This window comes from Crocuta crocuta, unplaced genomic scaffold, assembly GCF_008692635.1.
Source record: "Crocuta crocuta isolate KB4526 unplaced genomic scaffold, BGI_CrCroc_1.0 scaffold113, whole genome shotgun sequence".
Classification (NCBI taxonomy): Eukaryota; Metazoa; Chordata; class Mammalia; order Carnivora; family Hyaenidae; genus Crocuta; species Crocuta crocuta.
Window position 1 is genome coordinate 823233 of NW_027530368.1, and position 24901 is coordinate 848133.

At 40.3% G+C, this 24901-nt stretch overlaps 1 long non-coding RNA gene across 1 annotated transcript in view; it reads right to left on the bottom strand.

The window, feature by feature from the left end:
* The window catches only part of LOC144233385 (uncharacterized), a 28670-nt gene extending 26429 nt beyond the window's left edge, over positions 1 to 2241 (bottom strand). The window contains exon 1 of the long non-coding RNA XR_013335663.1: positions 2179 to 2241. This is a non-coding gene — a long non-coding RNA (uncharacterized LOC144233385). The remainder of the gene's footprint in view (positions 1 to 2178) is intronic.
* Between the last annotated feature and the right edge of the window lie 22660 nt (positions 2242 to 24901).

Consider the following 24901-nt stretch of genomic DNA (forward strand, 5'->3'; position numbering starts at 1 on the left):
AAACCCATTCAATTAACAGAGCCCAAAGCCATACAATTACCCTTAACTTGCCATGAAGAAAGAACAGAACAGTAGCACGCTCTTTTAAAAGTGCCAGTAAGTGCCTAATAAGTGGGATGCTATACAAGAAAACTATAGGAATACACCTTTGGAAACCCAAAAGTTTACCACAGAGAGGTAGCAATAGAACCACGAGGGGAGTTAAAATAATATATAATTATGCATACAATTCAGACTATTTTTCTTGGGGCGTCTGGGTGGCTCAATTGGTTAAACGGCCGACTTCAGCTCAGGTCATGATCTCACAGTTCGTGGGTTTGAGCCCCATGTCGGGCTCTGTGCTGACAGCCAGCTCAGAGCCTGGAACCTGCTTTGGCTTCTGTGTCTCCCTCTCTCTCTGACCCTCCCCTGCTCATGCTGTCTCTCTCTCTCTCAGAAATAAATAAAACATTAAAAAAAAAAAAGACTATTTTTCTTGTGGTTTTCATGAAACAAAAAAATGAGAAAATACTACTTTTTACATTATACATGATTTACAAACAAGAATTCAACATGCATGAACTCAGAACTCCCTCTTTGAACAACATGGAACAATTGGGAAAACCATTCACAGACACTGAGAGACAAACAGCAGGTTTCCAAACCCTGCCTGGCCTGGGGAAAACAGCATTTATGGGTGACAGTGGATATAGACAGAAGATTTGTTTCCTAAGTTAGAAACAGATGGCCAATTCCACTTTCTCTATCCCCTAGCAAACCCAGTATATGACAGAATTCCAGCATGGTTGTTCTATATGCCTACCTCCCATCCCAATCCAGCAGCTCCCCTCCATTTTCCTTTAGGAAAACCTTGGGGGAGCTGCCAGGCATATTGCCCTGGCCTTTCTCTAACAAAAGGGTAGGTGCACAACCCAAGCTTGCCCCAGGAATTTACAGTGCAAAATGAAAATGCACTGATATAAGGTTAATATACAAAACTCAATCACTTTCCTATATGCCAGTAATGAACAAGTGAAATTTCATGTTGAGAACACAATACCATTTACATTAGAATCCTCCCAAATTAAATACTTATATATAAATCTAACAAAATATATATAAGATTTGTATGAGGAAAACTACAAATCTCTAATGAGAAAATCAATATTCATTGCAAGGAAGACTCAATATTGTCAAGGTGTAAGTTCTTCCCAACTTAATCTACAGACTTGATGCAGTCCCCATCAAAATTCCAGCAAGTTATTTTGTGAATCCTAAAAATTAATTCTAAAGTTTCTATAGAGAAGTAAAGAACCCATAACAGCCAACACAATATTAAAGAAGAACAAAGTTGAAGGACTGACACTATCCAATTTTAAGACTTACTATAAAGACACAACAATGAAGACAGTGAATTATTGGCAAAAGAATAGACAAATGGATCAATAGAGTGTCCAGATATAGATCTCCCCAAATATAATCAACCTGCCCTTTGACAAAGGAACAAAGACAATATAATGGAGCAAAGATAGTCTTTTGAACAAATAATGCTGGAAAACTGGACATCACATGCAAAAAAATTTAATCTAGACATAGACCTTATCTTCACAAAAATTAACTCAAAATGGATCACAGATTTATCTTTTTTTAGTATTTAATTCAAACCTATATTTGTAGTTTCTAAAATGTGGATCCACAGATCATTTCCTTGTTACACATGTGTACTAAAGAAAACAAAAGGCAAAAAGAATCGCTACCATGCCTACAAAAAGAATGACTCCCTTACTAACATTTTAAAAATGTAAACTGCAAAACCATAAAACTCCTAGAAGATAAAATAGATGACCTTGGGTATGGCAATGACTCTTTTTAGGCACAATCCATGAAAGAAATAATTGATAAGCAGGACTTCATTACAATTAAAAATGTCTGCTCTGCAAAAGGCAATGTCAAAAGAATGAGAAGACAAGCCACAGACTGGTTGAAAATATTTGCAAGACACATCCGATAAAGGACTGTTATCCCAAATAGATGATTAAAACTCAACAACAAGAACTCTATTTAAAAATGAGCCAAACACCAGAGTCGAGACCCTACCATAGAAGATACACAGGTGGCAAATAAGCAAATGAAATGATGTTCCACATCATACGTCATCAGGGAAATGCAAACCGAAACAAGTGACTAGTACATACTTACTAGAACGGCCAATATCCAGACACTGACAGCACCAAATGCTGAGGAGGATGTGGAGTGACAGGAACTCTCATTCATTGCTGGTGGGAATGCAAAATGGAACACCCACTTTAGAAGTCATTTTGGCAAGGTTTCGGGGGTTTTTTTGTTTATTTATTTTTTTTACAAAACTAAACACACTCCTATCATATGATTCAGTACTTACCAAATGGAGTTGAAAACTTCTGTCATACAAAAACCTGTACATGCATGTTTAGAGCAACATTATTCATAACTGCCCAAACTTGGAAACAACCAGATGTCTTTCAGTGGATGAAGAGATAAATAAACTGTTGTATATCCAGACAATGAAATATCATTCAGCACTGAAAAGAAATTCAGCACTAGCCCAGCACTAGGGAACCTGGGTGGCTCAGTCACTTAAGCGTACAACTCTTTTCAGCTCAGGTCATGAGGTCAAGCCCCGTGAAGGGCTTCATGCTGACAGTGTGGAGCCTGCTTCAGATTCTCTCTCTCCTTCTCTGATCTTCCCCCAAGTGCATTCTCTCTCTCTCTCTCAATAAATAAATATTTAAAAATAAACAAATAAATAGAAATGGGCTATCAAGCCATGAAAAGATAGAAAAGAGGCTAAAATACATATTATATAGTGAAAAAGAAGCCAATCAGAAAATACTAAATATTGCATGATTTCACTATATGACATTCTAGAAAGGGCAAAACTATGGAGACAGTAAAATCATCAATGGTTGCCAGGGGTTTGGTGAGGGGACATGTGGAGTGATGGATAGATGGAAGACAGAAAATTTTTAGGGCAGTGAAAATCCTCCATATGATGGCATAATGATGGAGACATGCTGTTATACATTTATACATGTTATACATGTTATACAGAACAAACATCACCAAGAGTGAACCCTAATGTACCCAGGGGAGTTTGGGCAATTATGATGTGTCAGTGTAGGTTTATCAGTTGTAACAAATGCACCACTCCGGTGGGGTATGCTGATAATGGGGGAGGTTATACACATGTGAGGTCGGGGGTATATGAGAAATTGCTGTGCCTTCTTTTCAATATGGCTATGAACATAAAACTGCTCTAAACAAATTAATGTCTTACTGAAACGAAGATGCAGAGTCCCTTATTCAATGATTATTAAGAATTTCAAGATGGCAACAGCGGAGCATTAAGTTAAGTCAGGACTCTTCAGAACGTTGCATGCCCATGAAGCCAGCCCTCTTTGTCCCACTGGATTCTTGAGAGGAGAGTCACAGTATGAGAAACAGGGAAGCTGAGTCACATCCTCAGCAGAACTGCGTGGGGACGCCCAATCATTCCTGCAAGTAGACCACAGGGACTGCCCTGGTTTCTGCTCTTTGCTTTCCAAGGCTTTGTTGTCCTGTTCTCCAGCTTTGCCTGTAATTCTGTGAACTCTCATTTCCTTCCAATAACTTCTTTGGTTTTGTTTTGCTTTATTTTTCTTTGTAAGTTTCTGTGGCTTGCATTAAGAGAGCCTAATTGACCAGAAAGTTAACAAGTCATTCCCATTTATTCAGCATGGTTTTTGTTTTTTGTGGGGAGTTTTGTTTTGTTTTGGCTTTTTAGGGTTTTTTTGTTTGTTTTTTTTTTGCTTTTTACAAAGCTCGATTCTAAGCATAGGAAATAAAGCAGTGAAAGTAAGATTCTTGCTCTCACTGAGCCTCCTTAACATAATACAAACAATAAGTAAGTCATAAGTAAATAATTTATTTATTTATTTAGAACCATGTAGGTACTATGGAGAAAATAAGTGGGACAACGTGATACAGCATATGTTAGAAGAGAGTCAGCAGCCTTGTTCAGGGCCTTCACATTTGATACTCCCTCTGCCTAGAGCACTGTGTCCCAGACATTTCCTGTGCTCATTCTCTCACTTTATCCAGCTTCAACTGTCACCTGCTCAAGGAGACTCCCCTAACTTATCTGACCCAAGATGGTGCTTCCTTCTATCCCTCCTTGCCCTGTTTATAATTTTCTTCACAGCCTTTGTCATCACCTCCACATTATATATTTATATATTGACTTACTAACTGTTCTACTCTCCCCCTGTAGATATATGCTTCCATTGCTTCCTTTGGTTCATTGCTGTATCACTGCACTGATACAGCGCTGGCAACGAGTGGGTGTTCAACAATATTTGTGGAATGAATTAGTGAAATAATGAATGACTCAGGGTGGTGAGAGAAGGTCTCTGAGGAAGAAACTTGAAGGCTAAAAACCTAAATGAGAAGGAGATGGCTCTGTGTAGAATGTTTTAAACAAAGGTAGCAGCAAGTGTAAAAACACTGAGATGCAAACAAGCTTCCTGTGTTTAAAAAACAGAAAGAAAGGCATCTTGGCACCCAACTCTCCCTCATCTGAGATGAAAAGAGGCTTAAAGATAACTATGGTAGATCAAACCACCTGGACTTGGCTAACAGTATAGATCTGTCCATTGTAGTCCTCTGTTCACAAGGCAGAGGGAGGCCATCCACCACTCTCCAGTGGCATTTTCAGGGTCTCCTGACTACCCAGGCTGAGGGGTGGCATCTGGATATAAGGTTAAGGGTCTGGCTGTGGGCTGCCAGTCTGGCAGCTGGAGGCTGGCTGGACACAAGGAAGATGAAATAATGAACACCTGCTATTCAAGCAGCTGCTGCCAGAAACTGACAGCACTTCAAGTATAGAGGATGCTATTTGAGGGGCATGGCAGCAGGGTTTAGAAAGTGGTGGATTATCAAAGAAATCAGAGACAGAGAGATCGACAGAATGTCTGTGGTTCATGATGGAGCTTCTGAAATCTGAAATCAGCTCTATGTTGGGGCCTGTTTTGTGAGACAGAAATTGTCTTATACCTGACTATACCATCAATGGGACTAGCTAGTACTATGCACACATGCGGCCAATTCTCTCCCCATCAATCATGACATAAGTCTATTTTCAGTCATAGCACACTGCTGCTGCTGAGTCCTGAAACTGACCCCAAACTCCTCTCTGGGCAGTGCTCCAGGCAGCCACCTCTAACTGAGTGGAGTTGACATGTAATATGGGTTTGCCAATCCTGATGTACAGTCTGATGCCCAGAAGTCACCAAGACAGGGTTTTAAATACCTGGGCAATAACTTTTAAAAGTGCAGTTTTTTAGGGTACCTGGCTGGCTAGCTGATAGAACATGTGACTCTTGATCTTGGGGTGTGAGTTTGAGCTGCACATTGGGTACAGAGATTACTTAAAAATAAAATCTTAAAAAAAAAAAGTGGAGTCTTTCAACCTATAGATCTGAAACCTCATGGGGGATTTTAAACTTTTTTCTTGAAGTATAACAAACATAAAGAAAAGGTGCACAGTTTGTAAGGTTATAGCTAGATGATTTGTCACTAAGTGAACATACCCATGCAACAACTACACAGGTCAAGAAACAGAGTATGCCAGCACCTAGGACCTCCCCCACACCTCACTCAATCACTTCGTCATTCCTGTCCCCAAGGGGCCACTATCCTGAATTCAAGCATAGGTAAGTCCTGCCTGTTTCCAACTTCATATAAATAAAAACATACAGTATGTATGGTCTTGTACTTGGCTTCTTTCAGTCACCCTTTTTGTGAGATTCATCAATGCTACTTTGGGAGGGCAGGAGGTGTTACTGTTAGAACACGTGGGGCCTTCAAGGCCACCCTAAGAACTTGAGATTTCATTCCAAGAAAAATGAAAAGCCAGGATGTTTGTTTTGAGCAGAGACATAACCCTGACTTAAGTTTCTAATCACTCTGGCTGCAATGTTAAGAATAGCCACTAGGGGTGCATGGTGAACACGAGGAGACCAGTGGGAAGGTTTCTGCAATAACCCAGAAAGTGAAGGGGGCTGGGACCACAGTGAGATCAGCAGTGGTGGAAAGGAGTGGTCTGCTTTTAGTTATATTTGGCAGGTAGAGCCAATTGAATTTGCTAGTGAATTGGAGGTCAGTGTGAGAGAAAGAGAGGAGACGATAAGAACTCCAAACTTCCTGACCTGAGTAACAAGAATAGAGCTGCCATCCTGTGAGATGGGGAAGGTTGCAGAAAGGGCATATTTGGGTCAGAGAATCAAAAGTTCTGTTTGAGACATGTCAAATTTGAGATGCCTAAAGTTATCCACGTGGAAACATCATATAGGCAGTTAGTTATATGAATATGGAGTTCAAGGGAGAAGTCAGAGTAGAGTTATCAAGTTGAAAAGCATCAGCATAATAGATGGTATTTATAGGCATAGGACTATCTGAGATCACCAAGGAAGTGAGAAAAGACAACCATGAGGCTGGTATTTGAGCTGAGTCCAAAGGCTGACTGCAATCTCATAAGCAGGAAAGAAAGAAAAGACATATTAATGATAAAGTAGCCAATGTTTTTTTAAGTTTATTTATTTTGAGAGTGGGGGAGAGAGAGAGAGAGAGAGAAGTGGAGAGTGAGGGACAGAGAGAACCCCAAGCAGGCTCCTGGCTGTGCCCCACCCTCAAAGTGGGGCTCAATCTCACAACCATGAGATCATGATCTGAGACAAAGTAAAGAGTCAGACACAACCAACTGAACCACCCAGATGCCCCTAAAGTAGCCAATGTTTTTAAAACTAAGCACTTTACATAGATTATTTCACTGTGGTGTCCAGAACATACCTTTGAACTCTGACCTCTAATGTCTCAAGTCACCTACATAACCCAGCAGCTGAGTTGGCCCAAGCCATCCTACTGAAGGAAACCAAGGAGCTCTGGCTCATACATCAAATACAATGTTTGTTTGAAGGAAAATGAGCAGACCCTTCTTCCAATCTGTCTCTCAACTCTTGACTAGAAGTTATCATCATGTTTCTGAGTAAGTTGAATCCCTGTCTCCTCACACCCTTGCTTCACCCCTTACCTGCTCAGGAAGGTGACACTTGACTACCCAGGAGAAGAGCTGTACCATGATGGCCAGCTGTATATGTCAAGTTGACAAGGCCAAAGTATCCAGTTATGCAATCAAACACTAATCTAGGTGTTGCTGTGAAGGTATTTTGAAGTTGTGGCTAAATCTGTAATCGGTCAATTTAGGGAGATTATTCTTGATTATGTGGATGGCCCTCATTCAATCAGATAAAAGGCCTTAAGAACAAAACTGGGGTTTCCCTGAAGAAGTCATCTGCTTGAAGATGCAGCATTAGCTCCTGCCCAAGAGTTTCCAACCTGCTGGCCAGCCACACAATTCAGACTTGCTAGCCCCCACAGTAACATAAGCCAATTTGTTGAAATACATCTCTTTATATATGCATACACACACACAGCTCTGTTTCTCTGGAGAACCCTGACTGATAGATACATGTACCCTGCTAGCTCCTGAATTTGTTCAGAAGAATTATCCTGAGCTCTTTACCCATAACCAGGGTGAGCAGGGGCAGGAACTGCCAGATGCCAGACCAGTTATTTCAAGTATGATCCTTCAGCAGACAAACGCTTCATTAATGAGATGGCTGGATGCAGAGACGCCAGACTGGGTACAACTACTCATCATTGTCTGCGAAGTTTCTCCTCAAACTGTTTGAAATCCTTTCACAATAAGGTCTTAGTGATCTCATGGGACAGCATGGAGACAGTCCACCATGGTTGGCCTATCTTTAAGACTCCAAATGTTTTAAGGAGGAAAACTATCCTCATTTCCTATTACATGGCTGTGGCTCTGTCTCCATGTTATCATGTAGCTTAAGGTTAGAATTCCAAGGATGGAAATTGGTAGATTAGGGGTGCCTGGATGGCTCAGTCAGTTAAGCATGTGACTCTTGATTTAGGCTCAGATCATGACCTCAGTTTGTGGGATCAAGCCTGAATCAGGCTATGGGCTGACAGCATGAAGCCTGCTTGGGATTCTCTCTCTCTCTCTCTCTCTCTCTCAAAATAAATTCCATTTTAAAAAACAAATAAACATTAAAAAAAAAAAAGACATTAGTAGATTAGGTTCAATGTTCACTTTAGGAATTTTCCAGAGAGTCGCAGAGCCCTAATGCAGCTTGGCAATTTCCCTCCTAGGAAGGCATCAGATCTCCTGTGGGTGTGTCAACACCCTGCAGTCAGAGACCACCAGAAACATGTCCATAGCTGAATATGTTGGGTTTGCATCACATTGCAGCAAGGGAGAATATATGCCACAGACGATCATGGGGCCTCTTGGTAAGAGGGTGTTAAAAATAACTTATTACAGAATTGGGGCTTTGGTTTGGTGATTTGGGGAGGGTTTAAAGAGACAGAGGTTCACTCAGTGTCAGAAAACTGTCAGAAAGCACATTCAATTTTGTGACTGGGTATCTCAATATATCTCATCAACAGGGAGCATGGACTGGAGCAGGGACGCAGCTACGCTGAAGAAAGAGGCAGCAATCACTCATTAGCGGGGCAAGGAGGGGTTTGGTAATATATAGGTGGCCCAGTGGCCTTGTTCTTGTCTGAGCTCATATAAAATTATTAAATGGCCTTGTTTTGTTTCATGGCATCTCAGTCACGGAGTGGCCCTGCCTGATGTCGGTGTTCTGTAAGTTGTTTATGTCCAACAAACACAAGCCAGCCATGGATGCCTGGCTACCTCCTAATATCAAGGCCAATAGGGTCAGGCCAGTTTCCAGATGTCAGGGGTGCTTTTTTTCTTCCTTAGGTAAGATGAACACCTTAAAAATACTATAATTCTATAATTGCAGAGTCTCTGGTCTTCAGGAGCCCAAAACATCAAACATTTAAGTGGAAGAAAGATGTCTCTGTACAATGTGAGGAGAACTAATGAAGAGACCTCCACTGTCTCTGTGGTAAACACATACCACGTGAGCACACTGTTGATGTGTCAGGGGCATCCTGTCTGGGATACAGACAATTAGATGGTTGCCCTCCAGAAACTATTTTGTTCTTTTTCAAATGGTGTCATTTTGGGGGCGCTTGGGTGGCTCAGTTGATTAAGCATCTGACTCTTGATCTTGGCTCAGGTCATGATCTCACGGTTTGTGAGTTTGAGCCCTACATCGGGTTCTGTGCTGATGGCAGAGAGCCTTCTTGGGATTCTGTCTCTCCTTCTCTCTGCCCCTCCCCAGCTTGTGCACACTCTCTATCACTCTCTCTCAAATAAATAAACTTTAAAAAAATGGTGTCATGGGGCGCCTGGTTGGCTTAGTCAGTTAAGCGTCCAACTTTCGCTTAGGTCATGATCTCACGGTTCGTGGGTTCGGGCCCCGCGGCGGGCTCTGTGCTGACTGCCAGCTCGGAGCCTGGAGGCTGTTTCAGTCTGTGACTCCCTCTCTCTCTGACCCTCCCCTGCTCACGCTGTCTCTCAACCTCTCTCCTAGAAATAAATAAGACATTAAAAAAAAAAAGAGGTTCTTAGAATCCTTCATCGTTTAAAAAATGGTGTCATTTTGTGATTGATGCCAGAAACTGTTTACTCTGCAGAGACTAAAGTTCTGCAGAATAAATATCCAGTATCACCATCCAAGGCCAAATTACTACAAGTGGAGGTGTTTGCTTCTGTAAAGATGCCCACCAAGTGTTTATAATATTGATGAATGTATTTGTTCACAGAGAGCATGCTAAGGAAGAGGTGTGGCCATTGTGTAGTTGCAAGTGTACAACGTGTGAGACATCAATAGGGCAAGATGAAGGGAAACAGTGGGCTAAAAGAGAGCACCCAGTTCTGCCATAATGCTTTTCAGAAATATGATACTAAAATTAACAATTACAGCAGCAGCAGATGAATGGACCAATTTCACCAAAACCTATAATCATTATTCAGCAAATACTTATCAAGAGTCTATTATGAGCTAGTCATTACTCTATATATAGGAAATATACTAGTGAACAAGACAGAAAACATTCCTCTTCTTAGGAAGCTTTCATATATAATGTATCATGTAGTAAGTGCTATGAAGGAAAGTAAGTTAACCCAAAGGCATAGAGCTGTGCTCTGGTAGCCCCCAAGGCTATATCTTGCCAGCTACCTATTTTCACAAATAAAGTTTTATTGGAGCACAGCCACAGCCATTTATTTTCTATTGTCTGATGTGAGAAACAAAGGCAAAAGAAAAAAATTAATTTCCTTACAACTCACAGCCCATTGACAAGTCCTTGAGACAGGCAGAGTGACCTTCCTCTAGGAGCTCAGCTGCCTCAATGATGACACTTTGCTAAGGGCAAAAGGCAATCTTAGCTTAACATTATCTTGATCTCCAAGATCCTGTAAGTCTACTTTAACATATAAAAATTCCTTTGGAAACTTGCTTTATCTCTGCCCCCCCAAGTATATGTTAGCAATTATCCTCCAAGCATAGAGCCACTAATATACATCTGAAGGGTCTCACGACTAAGTCTTTACTAGACAACAATAAATGACCTTTTCCAAAAATAGCTAGCCCCTCAAGGTCCTGAAAACCTTGCTTCCAAAATTCCTTACAGACTTGCGCTGTCCCTAAACCCTCTCAACTTGAAAGTATATAATTGGTCACCCATCATAACCACAGTGCAGCTCTTTCTACCCACAGATCCTGTCCCCAAGCTGTAATAAAAACACCTTTTTGCACCAAAGCCATCTCAAGAATTCTTTCTTGGCCTTGGGGTCCAAACCCCAACCTTTCCACATCATTGTCTATGACTGCTTTCACTCAACAGTGGCAGAGCTGAGACATTGCAACAGGGAAGATGTGTCCCACAAAGCCCCATGTGTTGGCAGCACACGGTCTCTTAGGGAAGGGAAAAGCCCAAAATCTCCTGGGGGGCTGGCTCAATTACTATAGGCTAACTACTGTAACAAGTTAACCCCAAAATGTATGGTGGCACAGATACAACAGAAATTTACTTCTTGATCACATAATAGTAGTGGGCATGTGACTAGATTGGCAGGTCTTTCAGGGACCCAGAATTAATAAGGCTTTTCTTTCTTCAACACGTGTCTTCCAAGGTCATTCTGGGGGTTTTCTCCATTCCAACCAGCCAGAAGGAACAAATTCATGGTGTATCTCTTCATGAGAGGTTTTTATGCACCACGCCCAGAAAAGGTTATATCACTTCCACTAACAATCCATTGGCTACAACCCAGCCAATGGCTACACTCAATTGCAAGGGTTACTGAGATTTTGTACTATGTCCCTTCTGTCCATTCTGCACAATGAAGGAATGATTTGGAATGAGTGAGATGACAGCAGACTATCTCTGCCTCAGACAGGAAACAGTTTTCAATTTCCAGCAAGAGTTAGCAATTAATTATTGTTTTATTGTGCATTTATGTGACACTGAAGTTGATGTATATTTTTTATGTTTCTTAGGCACTTATAATCTCTCTTCTTTGAATTTCCTATCTTTGTATTCTTTGTTCATCATTCAGTTGAGGTCATGGAATTTTTAAAATCATTTTTATGAGGACCTAAATGATTACAAACCATAATCTCCAAGGCAACTGGAGGCTCAGTCGGTTAAGTGCCTGACTTCTGCTCAGGTCACGATCTCACGGTCCATGAGTTTGAGTCCCTCATGGGGCTCTATGCTGTCATGACAGCTCAGAGCCTGGAGCCTGCCTCAGATCCCATGTCTTCCTCTCTCTCTGTCCTTCCCCCACCTCAAAAAATAAATAAAAACGTTTAAAAAAATTTTTTTAAATCATAATGTCCATTTGTTGTTTTTCTTTTCATCTTTACATAGTTTTTGGAAGGTGGAAGATTTTTAATTTTATGCAACTAAATCTGCGTTTTCCCTTTGTTGTTCATTCCATCATTTCCTACTTGGAAACCTCTTATCTATTCAGAGATTAAATACATATTCACCGGTTTTCTTCAAGTTTTGTAAGGCTTTACATGTACTTTTTTTTCAAATTTTGAGATATGATTGACATTACAGCACTGTAAAGTTAAGGTGTAACCATATACTTGTAAGTCAGGTTCTAAGTGTATTACTTTTGAAAATAACCAATTTTCTCAATGCCAGTTATTAAATAATTAATCTAGTTCTTATTGATTTGTGATGATCTATTTACTACATTTTAAGCTATTTTGTGTTCTAGAGTATGGATGTCTTGAACCGGTACCATAACATTTCAATTGTTTTATTTTTATCGTCTTTTCATATGTTATGTTCATACCTAGTAAGGTTAAGTCCCCCCCCATATAATTCCTTTTCCAAGTATTTCTGAGCTGTATTTACTCATTTATTTTTATAGCTGTATTTTTTCTCACTATAAAAATAATATAGATTATTTCAAATATGAAAATAGAAAATCTTTAGCTCACTTTTATAATTATTGTGTCAAATTCTTTATAAATTCCTATATTGTAATTATGTTTATGTTATATCCACAGTTTAATTTGAGAAATTAGTATCTTCAAACCCTGAAAACGTTCTTCATTTGTTCTTTCTCTGCTCTTCAGGAACACTTTTTAGTTTGCTTCCTATGCATCTAGTACATTTCTTATTAATTTTAATCTGAGGTATTTTAAATGTATAATAATATTTAAATATAATATTTTTCCTATCCTATTTTTAACTGGTTTTGCTGGTATGTTGTAAAACTATTGATGTTGTAACTGGTCATATCATTTTTTAATTGATTTTCTTAAATTTTACAGAGAATCATGTCAGCTAAAAATAATGATTTATTTTTGTGAATAAACTTACATTTCTTCTTCTTTTATCTTCCTTTTCAGTCCTTGCCTCACTGTATCCCTAGAACAGTGTTGCCCAGTCCATGGTCCCCAGAACTAAGCATCCCAAGAATTTGGAAAGTGCTGGTACTTTATCTTCCTCTTACAGGTTCACAACTTACACTTGAGTACTGGGGGCTATGAAAAGTCATATGGTAAAGAAAATTAATTAAACTCATTTAACACTGAGATGCCTGGTGGCTCAGTTGGTTAAGTGTCCAGCTCTTCATTTCAGCTCAGTTCAGTATCTCATGGTTTGAGGGATCGAGCCCCGCACTGGGCTCTGCACTGACAGCATGGAGCTTGCTTGGGTTTCTCTCTTCCTCTCTCTCTGCCCCTCCTCCGTTTGTGCTTGCTTGTTCTCTCTCTCTCTCTCTTTCTCTCTCTCAAAATAAATAAACATTTTTTAAAAATAAAAATAAATAAACTTATTTAACCCTGCATAACTAATGTATCGAGTGCCCCAGAAGATGTCCATTAGTATACCTCAGGACAATGGCAATCAAAGCCTCAAATATCCTCATTCTGCAACTTAACTTTTCCTATCTAGAAATTCTACAATCATCTCTGCTTGTAAACCTGTGTTCGTGGACTGAAGTTAGAGTAATTCTGGATAACAACTTCCAAACAATATGGAAAAATGGCTCTGATTAAAAAAAAAGGCATTCTTTATTAATGTGATATATTGTAATAGTTAACTCTGTTTGTTTATGTTTTCTTTTTTTCTCAGAGACTTGCCAGAAGTTTATGTAATTGATTGTTCTTTTAAGAGAGTCTGCTCTTTGATTTATCAATTCTATGATTTTTGTGGATATTAATTCATTAATTTCCACTTTTATCTTCACTATAGTTTTTCTCCTGCTCTCCTTGAATGTTCTTTGCCATCATTTTTTTCTAATTTGGGGAGTTAGGCCCTTAGTTCATCTGTTTTCATGTTTTCAACTATACATCAAAATGTATGGGATTTAGCTAAATGCCAAAATGCTTCCATTGCTAGAGAAAAGAAAGAGGGAAAAGGATTAACTCACTAAATTTCAGGCTCCTTGCTTTTCCCATAGAATGAAATGCATTAAACTTTGCATCAAAAAAGCTAATATAGATAAGAATAGAGAATGACTGACTTTTGAAAAATTAGGAGGTATGGCGAACCACAATGCCCACATTCCCTTCAGCTCTGGGCAAGTCAAAGTCCTGTGACAGACAGAGACAAGCTCAGCTGACATGAATATGCATCAGTAAGGGCTCTTTTGGAAATAAAGGTTGGTCTTTTATTCAGCTCAGATTTGTCTTACGATTTTAGAGGCTGTCTTCATTTGGGTTCCTCAAGAAGCCAATCCTGAGGCTAGTAATCCCAAGTGGTTTACTTGGGAAGCAATCCCAGGAAACATTGTAGAGAGTAGTGGAGAGGTGAACCAAGGAAGGGAGGAAGCCAATACAAGGAGGAGCATTTATCAAGCAAGTTACATCTATGGGCCACTGGGGCTTGATTCCACTCTGGGGGGTGGTGTACATCACATGCCTTAGAGTTGTCCCAACCCAGTGGGGACAGGGTGGGGTGTTTTTAGATACCTAGCAGTTGGTTAAGAGCTGCTGAGGGTAGGGGCCACTTGCAGCTTACACAGGAAAGCCCATAGGTAAGGAAATACTGATGCTGGCAGTCAGAAGTCAGACCCAGGTGGGTTAAGTGATAAGGGTAAGTGGGGAGGGGGGGAACAGATGGAGGCGGAGACTGAAGGGACAGGAGTGTCCTGACAGCTGCCACAGGGGCACAGGAGTTCCTTCCCTTCAGGCTGTAATAAATGCCTTCCTGGGCTTGATAACAGTGCAGGCAGTCACTGATGGGCTCATTTGCTTTCTGGGAGACATAAACCTTTAAAAGGGATTTGTTTCCAGTCTAGATGAAAGCATGACCTGCTCTCATCAGCAGAGAAGCAGCCTCTGAAATGCAACTGAGAAGGAACAAGGTTGAGCTCTTGGATGCTGTCCAGGAATGGCAAAGCTGCATGGGTGCTGGGAATGAAGAAAGTCCCTCTTCAAAGTTAGGAGACATCGGAAATCTCTGGAGTTGCTAAAGAGATTCCAACTTCAGGGGGTTGAAGGGACAGATGAGACCAACTATAGAGGAGACCAATTACACCTTCATGACAACCACACTATCTTAATAACTGCTCCACTCTTCCAGGGACCGTTCGTGTTACAAGATCCTAAACCATAGTCCAGGGAAACCATCATCTCTCCTATTTCTAAGTCAATTTAGAGGAACTTCAGTCAATTTCTGCACCTATAAATAAGGGTGGAAATAAAAACTGCTACACCCACGGAGTAGCTGTGACAACTGATTAAATGTAGGTAAAACCTTTTGACTAATAAACACTTGCTAACAAAAGCAAGTGGTTCTCACAAGAATTTGCTCAGCGTAATTACTGTGGCACTCCCTCTCCAAAACACAATGCAAATGCAATATAAATAAAAGGGATTTGACCCTATTTTTCATTGCTGATTTCCCAAGAGTGGAGAATAATAAAATCTACGCTCTAGTCAGCTCTGTTACACTGATGAATTTACTCTCCACAGTGATATTTTGAAAACTAAAATGTATTCCCATCAACATTGTGCCCTTTTAATAAATACAATTCTCTTCCATTTCATTAGTTGAATTTTGAAAGCTAACTACTACAGCTACAGTAGAACAGTCTCCAGTAGTACTGGCCTTTATTCTGCTGCACGGGACTCAGACACTATCCAAAATGCTTTTCCTCTGCATGAAGTATTTCACCTAGGTCACCAGCACCTGTCTATTTTTTTGATGAACGGCTTCCTCAATGAGCGCCCTCACACACCAATTTGCAATTCTATGTTTTCCTCATTTCTGACTACAAACAACTATCTTCTCATATAAGTCTTTTCTTGACTTCAGCTTAAATTAAGAGGCCACACAAACATTATACTGGTCTCAGTTTCTGCGCCACTCACATCTGTCCACGTGCCTCGTTCCTGGCCCCACCAACAGCTCAGGTTTTGGAGCCAGGTCACTGCTGCTGCCACCACAGACAACAGATTCAGAAGCTCGCCACACAGGACTCCCCCTACAAACCAGCCTGCTGCTTGGAGAGGCCAGTGACACAAGCTAGAAGCATGGTGGAGTGACACTTCATGGGTGTGGGAGACAGGGTGGGAGGCAGAGCTGAGGGATCATTTCTTTTCCCTTTTTCCCCCAGATGGATTATTTGCAGACTGTGTACATAGAAAATAACCTATGAAACCAAGCAATTATCTGTGCTTGTTATGACTCTGTGATCAGCTAATTAACATACCACCTTGTATTTTTTTCTGTCTTTCTTGCTTTCAAATTGTGATTTTACAAAAAGCACAGAACATAAAATCTACCATTTTAGCTAATTTTAATTGTACAGTGCAATAGTATTGACTATATGCACATTATTGTGCAAAGGAACTCTAGAATTTTTCATTTGCAAAACTGAAACTTTATACCCTTTGAACTCCCCTTTTCCCTCCTCCCCGGCCCCTGGCCCCACAATTCTAGTTTCTAAGAATGACTACTTTAGATCCCTCATATAAGTGGAATCATAAAGTATTTGTCATTTTGTGACAGACTTATTTCACCTAGTAAGACAGGATTTTCTTCTTTTTTAAGGCTGAATAATATCCACTGTGTGCACAGATCACAGTTTCTATATTCGTTCATATGTGGATGGACATTAGGTTGTTTCCACCTCCTGGGTATCATGAATCATGCTGCCGTGAACACGGGCTTGCAAATATTCCTTTGAGATGGTGTTTTCAATTCTGGGGAGTATATATCCACACTTCCTTGTATTTGAGCTGCCCCCTTCCCTGCCTTGTTCCCCCTTTTCCCTCACTCCTGATTCCCAGGGTTTGCCCTGTGCTGTGCTGGTAAGTGTTCAACAGCTGGCTCTCCAAGTGTCATCTTGTCATAAATGTTGGCTAATATTTCATTTAAATTAATGAGTAACATGGAAACGGAACTACAAAGCCATATGCCTGCACTCCATTAATTTATCAATGGCAAGAGACACTTCTTTGTTATACTGGATAGTCATTTTTGAATACCAGAAGACCATTTCAATTTCATGCTGTATTCACAATGTACTGGCTACAGATATGACATGCTTTTAAGTTTAATTTGTATTACTAACTTCTTTCTTCCATCTCTTAACTCTAGACTCTGGACAGTCAACAAGACAAATCAAGCCCTGATTTGTACCATTTGCCTATTTATGTAGGGTAAATACTCCCACCATGACTGATTTCAGGCTGCTAATATAATGTCACTGGAAGTGCAACTGGAAAGAGATGCACAGTTAATACACCATTATTTGGTACTCTTACTATTTCAATATAATAAACATAAATAACCTCAAGAATATAGATAATAGGAAAATTCAGTCAAATAATTAGGAAGTGGTGAGTTCAGAGTATTTATTACTATTGTCTTTATATAATTTCTTTAATTGGAAATTTATATAACTTTTCATCATGCCAGTGTTGAACAACAATCCCTGAAAATTAAACAATCAGCTCCTGTGAGACAGTCAGTATGAGCTAGTTTGCACCCCTGAACAAAGTATTAGGCCATAAGCTTTTGCCTCAGCTTCTGCCTGCTAAGAAATGTAGACCATGAAAGATGCCCTCAAAACAATTGTGAAGTGTTTAACTGTTTATTAGTTTTGCTGTTTCTTAGCCATTTATGTTCCTCATGAAAAGGAAAAGAGAGAGAAGACAGAAGAGAAAGAAGGAAGAATGAAGGAATTCCTCTAACTACAGCCACAGAAGCCCTGTGAGTAGCAGATATCCAAATGCCAGCCCCAACACAGGGTTATATGCAGGTTCTCCCTGAAGGGCATTTACCCACTTGGTACCCTATTAAGAGGCTCCACATGATCTCTTCCTTCTTGCCTCTTCTCTTACCATCAGTGCTACATTTTGTCACCTGGTAGCATCTTGCTACTGAAACACCTGTTGTAAGGAACATCTTGGGTATGAAACTAGCTAGATGATGCAAAACCAGATAACATCCATGAGGTTGACTTGACCAATGGAAAAATCATCAATCTTTGCTCAAATTATGTCCACAAATTCTTTGGTAAGCCTTTGATGAGGTGGAGCCTAATTCTGCTCCCCCTGAACATGGAATGAGCTTAGTGACCTACTTCTAACTAACAGAATAAACAGAAATGAGGTATGACTTTGGAGACCAAATCATAAAAGACATTGTGGCTTCCATCTTGGCTGGTCTCTTGGGTTGCTCCTTTGGGGGAAGGATGACACCATGTTATGAGGACACTCAAGCAGCCTGTAGAGAAGTGTATATCGCAAGGAAGTGAGTCCTCCTACCAAAAACCACTGAGGAACTGAAGCCTTTTACCAATAACCATGTGAATGAGCCACCTTGAAGTTCAATCCTCCACATCCAGTCACACCTTCATATGACTGCAGCCCCTGCCAATATCTGGACTGCAACCACATGAGAGATCTGAGCCAATGCCACCAGCATAAGCTGTTCTTGAACTTCTGACTGTATTAAATTCGTAGATTTTGTAACTAGGACTTCTGCATCTATATTCACAGAGAGCTGCAAACCCCTATGCAGCCCACATGTTCTAAAGGCCTCCTACCTCTGTCAGTGTCCAAAATCCCACTGCTTGACCTTGCCGCCAGTTGCTGGTTGCCTGTTCCCACACCTGCATTCAATAATTTAGCCTACTGGTCACCCTATTGCTCACTCCAGACTGGACAAACCAGCAAACTTTTATGCTACCAGGTGAGCTGAAGCACACCTTCTTCAGAGAGGTCTAAATTCCTTCGAAATTTGTCCTTTCTTGGGTACTCTCTCTCTCAGTTCTAGAGTATCATGTAGTTTCCTTATATCTTATAGTGACTCTTTAATTATAGTCAATAATTCTTATATTAAACTCCCATTTAACCTAGTGTGTGATTTATATCACCTGAAATGTCCTGGATTGCTACACTTGAGAATGTCACTAACATCTCTTCCTTGGACCTGGAGAAGGGTGGGAATTCAGGCCATCCCTGAGAGGTGGGTCAGGAGGAAAATCAGTTCTGCCTGAAGCAGGGGTCTTCAAGGCATCCTTCCAAGCCTGCACCTACTGTTGACATGAAGCTTCTGCCACACTACAACCCTCTGACATGGGCACAAATGCAAGGTGGTGTGAATATTAGCCCAGTGTCCCACTGACTCCACATCATTTCTCTTCCATCCTCATACAAAAATCTTGCATCCTGGGGCGCCTGGGTGGCTTAGTCGGTTAAGCGTCCGACTTTCGCTTAGGTCATGATCTTGCGATTCATGGGTTCGAGCCCCACGTCGGGCTCTGTGCTGACTGCCAGCTCAGAGCCTGGAGCCTGTTTCAGAGTCTGTCACTCCCTCTCTCTCTGACCCTCCCCTGCTCACGCTCTCTCTCTCTCCTAGAAATAAATAAAAATATTAAAAAAAAAATCTTGTATCCCTTCTAGCTCACACCATAGGTTTTTATCTCCCTCTGGATTAGAGGCAATAGGCCATCTTCTTACATCTGTCATCCACTGGTCACCCAAATTTGCCCAGTTGCTCTGGCTGATTACTCCAGTAAATCTTTCTTTCTTCACTTCTCTGTGCACATCCTTTCTTTTCCTCCTGTCTTGTAACATGTCCTATACCCTAAAACAGAACAGTGGTTGAGGATGTGAGTTCTATAGCCCAAGTGTGTTATTCAAGTACCAACTCTATGTCTATCTCTGTGACTTTAGATATGCTACTTCACCTCTCTGTGCCTCAATGCCTTTTACATATTGTGGGGATGAAATAGTAGTATCCATGTCATGGAACTGGTAGAGGATTAAATGAGTTACTACATGTAAAGTGCTTAGAAGATTTCTTTGTCCGTAAGCATCTAGTACATTTAGCTAACATTATGATTCATTTTATAATCATCTTTACAGGAATATTTTTCATCCAGATGAATCTCACACATTAGTCTTACAGCTTTACCATCTTAGCTACATAGATCCCTCACCCCTCTCTGATTTAGACACTGTATTAGTCTGCTCACAGGTGTCCATTACAAAATATCATAGACTAGGTGGCTTAAACTATAGACATTTATTTTCTCACAGTTCTGAAGGCTGGAAGTCCATGGGATCAAGGTTTCTAATGAGAGCTCTCTTCCTGACTTGTACATAGCCACCTTCTCACTGTTTTCTCACGTGGCTTTTCCTCTGTGTGTATGTGGAGGGACAGAGAGCTCTTCGGTATCTCTTCTTCTTATAAGGACTCCAATCCTATTAGATTAGGACCCTACCACTATGACCTCATTTTGCCTTAATTACCTCTTTAAAGGCCCTATTTCCAAATATAGTCACATCATGGGTTGGAGCTTGAATATATGGATTTGGGGGAATACTACTCAGTCACTAACATGCACATATTTCCAGGGTCACAGTCTGAAAATGTCATCATCTGGAAACTTTAATACAAGCCATAATTTCCTCTCCTGCCAGCTCTCTGATGCCCTTACTCTCACCACATATGTTCTCTGACTTCCCCAGATTCCTCCATTCCTATCATCAGCTCCTCAGCTGTCTGCTACTCATATACTTCTTTTTCCCTCTTCTCTTGGACCCCATAACTGATGCCCCGTAAGCCTCTGATCCGAGTATTTCGAGATGTTTATCGAGTCACCATTTCTAAGCTCTCTCCAAGAAATGTGTTTGAGAATTCACAGATGTACTTCACAGCCACATCGGTCTCTCCAAGTGTTGAAGGGATGCCCAGCGAAAAGTCAGCCATTCTAGAAGGAGGCCCTCTAGGACAGTCAGAGAGGTGCAGCACTCTGGCAATCTATACGTTCTCTCTTAACTTTCTGCTGGGATAGCAGCACAAGAAAATGAGCCAAAGAGAGAAGTGGTCTTTATCATGTTATATAGCCAGTGAATGTGAATAGAATGGACTAATTCTTGATGCTTCTTAATTGTCTCGTCGCTATGAAAATTATGATCACGCTGTTTATCTGCCCTCCTCCCACCTTCTTTTCATCCTTGATCAGCTTCTATCAGCTTCAGTTTCCTCTCATTAAAAATGTAAAGACAGATACCTCTTAGGAGACAAAAGAAAGTTATATCAGATAATATATATAAAAAAATATTAGCCCAGGCTGAAACATAATAAACACTCAATGAATGCTAGTTCTTGTCCCACTTCTTAACCATTCCTAGAGCATTTGCATTTTTTGTATTTATTTTATATATTATAAAGAACATATACGAACATTACATTAGATAAGAATATAAAAGGAAAAATCATTAACAATTCCACCTTAACACACCTATGCCCCATTTTATGTATTCCCTTCCACCCTTTGATTACATGATTATTTTTAGAGCATTGCAATCAAGAGTATCCATAAAATTTCACATCATTATGTTTCTATGTTGATATTATCTCCATCATTAAAATTTTCATGACTGCATAATAGTTCATCAAGGGAATATAGTATGATTTAATTAACCATCATATCATTGAATAGTTAAGTTGGTTCCAATGTTTTATTATAAAGGAATGCAATAAACATTTCTGTGCCTATTAATTCATTTCCTTATTTGAGGTTATTTCCTTCTGACTTATTTCTGGAAGTGGAATTTCCACGTCAAAGAATTTAAATAGTTTTAGAGCTTCTGATGCATTTTGCCAAGTTGCCTTCTTAAGCATTTCTGCAGCCTCCACTGTCACTAGTAGTGTATAAGTGGGAGTAGAGACACTTGTTATTCTCCCATTTAAAGTGCTTAGGTACCTTAAGAATTTAGACCAGGAGTGGCCAAATCCTTCAGGCTACTTGATCTGAAGGAGAAGGTAGTGTATATATAGCTTCATTATGATGTAGGATTTTCTCTAAAGTCCCTACTCTCCAAAGATATCCCATCTTCTTGCCTCTTTCTATTACTAGAGCCAACTTTTCTGCATCAATCTTGAATTCTCATTATCACCAGATGCAGGCGCTCTTGTTGATCATGTAAACATAACAGTTTTGAACATTCAACTTTATGGTTACTCATTAAAAACGTTCAGTTTTACTAGGCTAAAGTCCAGAGGAAGAGAGATATCAGAATGGGCAGGTAGAAAAAAACCTTCCCATTCAATGGAGCTTCCCACTTTTGTGGGGTCTCCAGAATCCAGGAACAGGTCTTTAACTTGCAAGACCTAAAATTCAATTTTGTCTTATGCCTTGCCTTAGGGGAAGGCCATAAAAATTGATTCACTCAAACCAAATCAAACAATGTGGTGACTTCTGTTAATGATTACAGCAAGCAAATAATGTACAAATTTGAGATGTTGTTCTCCTAAAAGAAACGGGGACATTCAGTCTGAAGGGATAGAGATGAAGTAGGAGTTACCCATTTGGTAACTTGCTAAGATGGAGAAACCAGGGTGCTAAAGATTGATGAGTAGAAACATGGCATATTTCCAGAACACCAGAACCAGATCACATGGCCATCTGTAGACCAGTCACCAGCAGAGAATAGGATTAACTCATTGGTTTAGACAGCCATTATTTGTTTCCTAGGGGTGTGCACAGTACCCTAGGAATAAATTGAAATTCAATCACTAATGAAGAAATAGAGCAACTGGTGGGGGATTACACACACTGTTTGCCACAGCCAAGCACACAAAGCACGGTGATGAACACAATAGACATAGTCTCTGCCCTAATGGAATTTACAGTTTAATGATGGAGGCAGGCAGGAAACAACTCTTAAATATATTACCCCACGTTGCATTAATCACTATGAGTGGAAAGTTGGGTTTTATGGGACAAAAACCTCATTGAGATTAGAAGGTAAGGTAACCTCCATCATTAATTACTTCCATCTTCCATCTCTCATTGCATGGCAGCAGGCTTGGTTTCCCAAGCCACCTGTTTCAGACAAGGCCCCCCTGGTTTGAGTCCAATGTGGTAGACAGAATAATGCTCCCCCAAAGATGTCCATGCCCTAGTCCCTAGAACCTATGAAATGCTATCTTTACAAAAGAGACTTTGTAGATGTTGATGAAGTTAGGGATCTTGAGATGGAAAGATTATCCTGGATTACCCAGATGGATCCAATGTAATTAAAAGGTTCTTATAAGAGGAAGGCAGAGAAGAAGATGTGATGACAGAAGCAGAGTAATGCGCTACAAGCCAAAGAATGTGGGCAACTCTAGAAGCTGAAAAGGGCCAGGAGCAGATTCTCCCCTACTGTCTCCAGAAAGAACACAGTTCTGCTGACATCTGATTTTAACCCCATAAGACCCTGTTTCCAACCTCCAGAACTGTAAGATGATAAATGATATTGTTTTAAGCCACTAACGTTGTGGTAGTATGTTACAGCAGCAGTAGGAAACCAATACACCCAATCAGTCCCAAGACTCTTCACACATATGTGCACCTACAATTACCTACAGATGAAAGCCAGAAAAAGCATATCAGCTGGGAACTTGGAAGAAGGGGTTCATGTCAATCATTTTGAACAGCTTTTATCTAACAATAGGTGACATAAAAAGAATTGCTATAACATTTGTATGAATCCTTCTTTCTCCCTCTAAAGAGATGTAAGGGGAGGCTTGGTGCTTTACAAGTGTTCTCTGAAAACACAATCTGAGGAGACAGTTATATTTGTCCCTCTGCACTGAATTTCCCAAGTGTTCATCCTCTGGTGTACATGATAGAGAAACTGATTTAAGGTCATAATTTTCCTCTCAGAGAAACAGAACAAAAGCTAACAGTATTTTTCCAGCAGTTCTCTAGAACTGATGCCAGTGCTGGACACAATCCATCTCCAGAGAAGGATTCTGACCTGTAACTCTCCTGTGAATTAATCTTGAGACTTCCCTTGTGAACTTATTGAAGATCAAGAGGTGGATGCCAAGAAAGTCCTTGTAGAACTCAGGAAAAAAATCTAGTGAGAAAAAGGCAACCAACCACCAACATTTGGGGACAGAAAGTAGTAGAGCACAAGTCTAAAAGGCAGTAAAATAAATGGAACATTTAAATAAAAAAATTTTTAAACTCCTAGTATGAAGAAGTACAAAATCCCAATGAGCAAACTCTTCTATAGAAGGCCCAAAATGTCATTTTATGGAATTTAAACAGCAAGCAAAAGCTTTTATCTCCTCTCCATCCCTTCTTGCCCAGCCCTATGCCACTGCTTTGGCATGGGCTCTTGAGTTCTCTTGACTCAATGATGAAATAGCTTTATAACTCATCTCTCTGTCTCATCACTTTCCAGCCTACTTCCCACACTGTTGCCAGAGTAGATTTCAAAAACATGCATCTTACTAAATCACTTCCCTGCTAAAAACAATTTGTTGACTCCCAATACCAGCACACCTGGCAGGAAATGGCACATATAACCCTGTCTGAGCCAGTCCAGCTCTCATTCAAACTGTTCATTACCTTCAGCCCACAGGTAGGTCAACCATATTGAACTGTCTGAGCACATCATATTGTTTCAAGACTTCATACACTCACACATGCTCTGCTACCTATCAGGAACATCCTTTCTGCCACCCTACCCTAAATCCACCTAGCAAATTCCAATTCACTGGTGCTTACCTCTATGGTAGCAATTATCTGGGTGTATTATTATTTTATTTTCCTTCTGAACCTGACCATGAGTTTCTTGAAGAAAAGACTCTGGTTTATTCACTGTTTTGCCATGACAGCCAACACAGAGTCAGAAAAAAAACTGAGCGCAAACTAGTGAAAAGTTGTTTAGCTGCATGTAATAGACACAAGCAAATATTTGTGGTAATTATTTTTTCCTCACATACTTAAGAAGTCTAGAGGTTGGAATATCAGCTCATGAGAGCAAAACTTTCCAAAGTTTCCAAAGTCTGCTTTCCCAGCAGATTTCTATTTACTTCTCAATGGCCAGAACCATGTCACGTGACCACCCTTAGCTGCAACTAAGGGCAATGTTTGTTCACTGGTCACATTGTCATTTTGAACAAAATCTGTGTTTTCTTA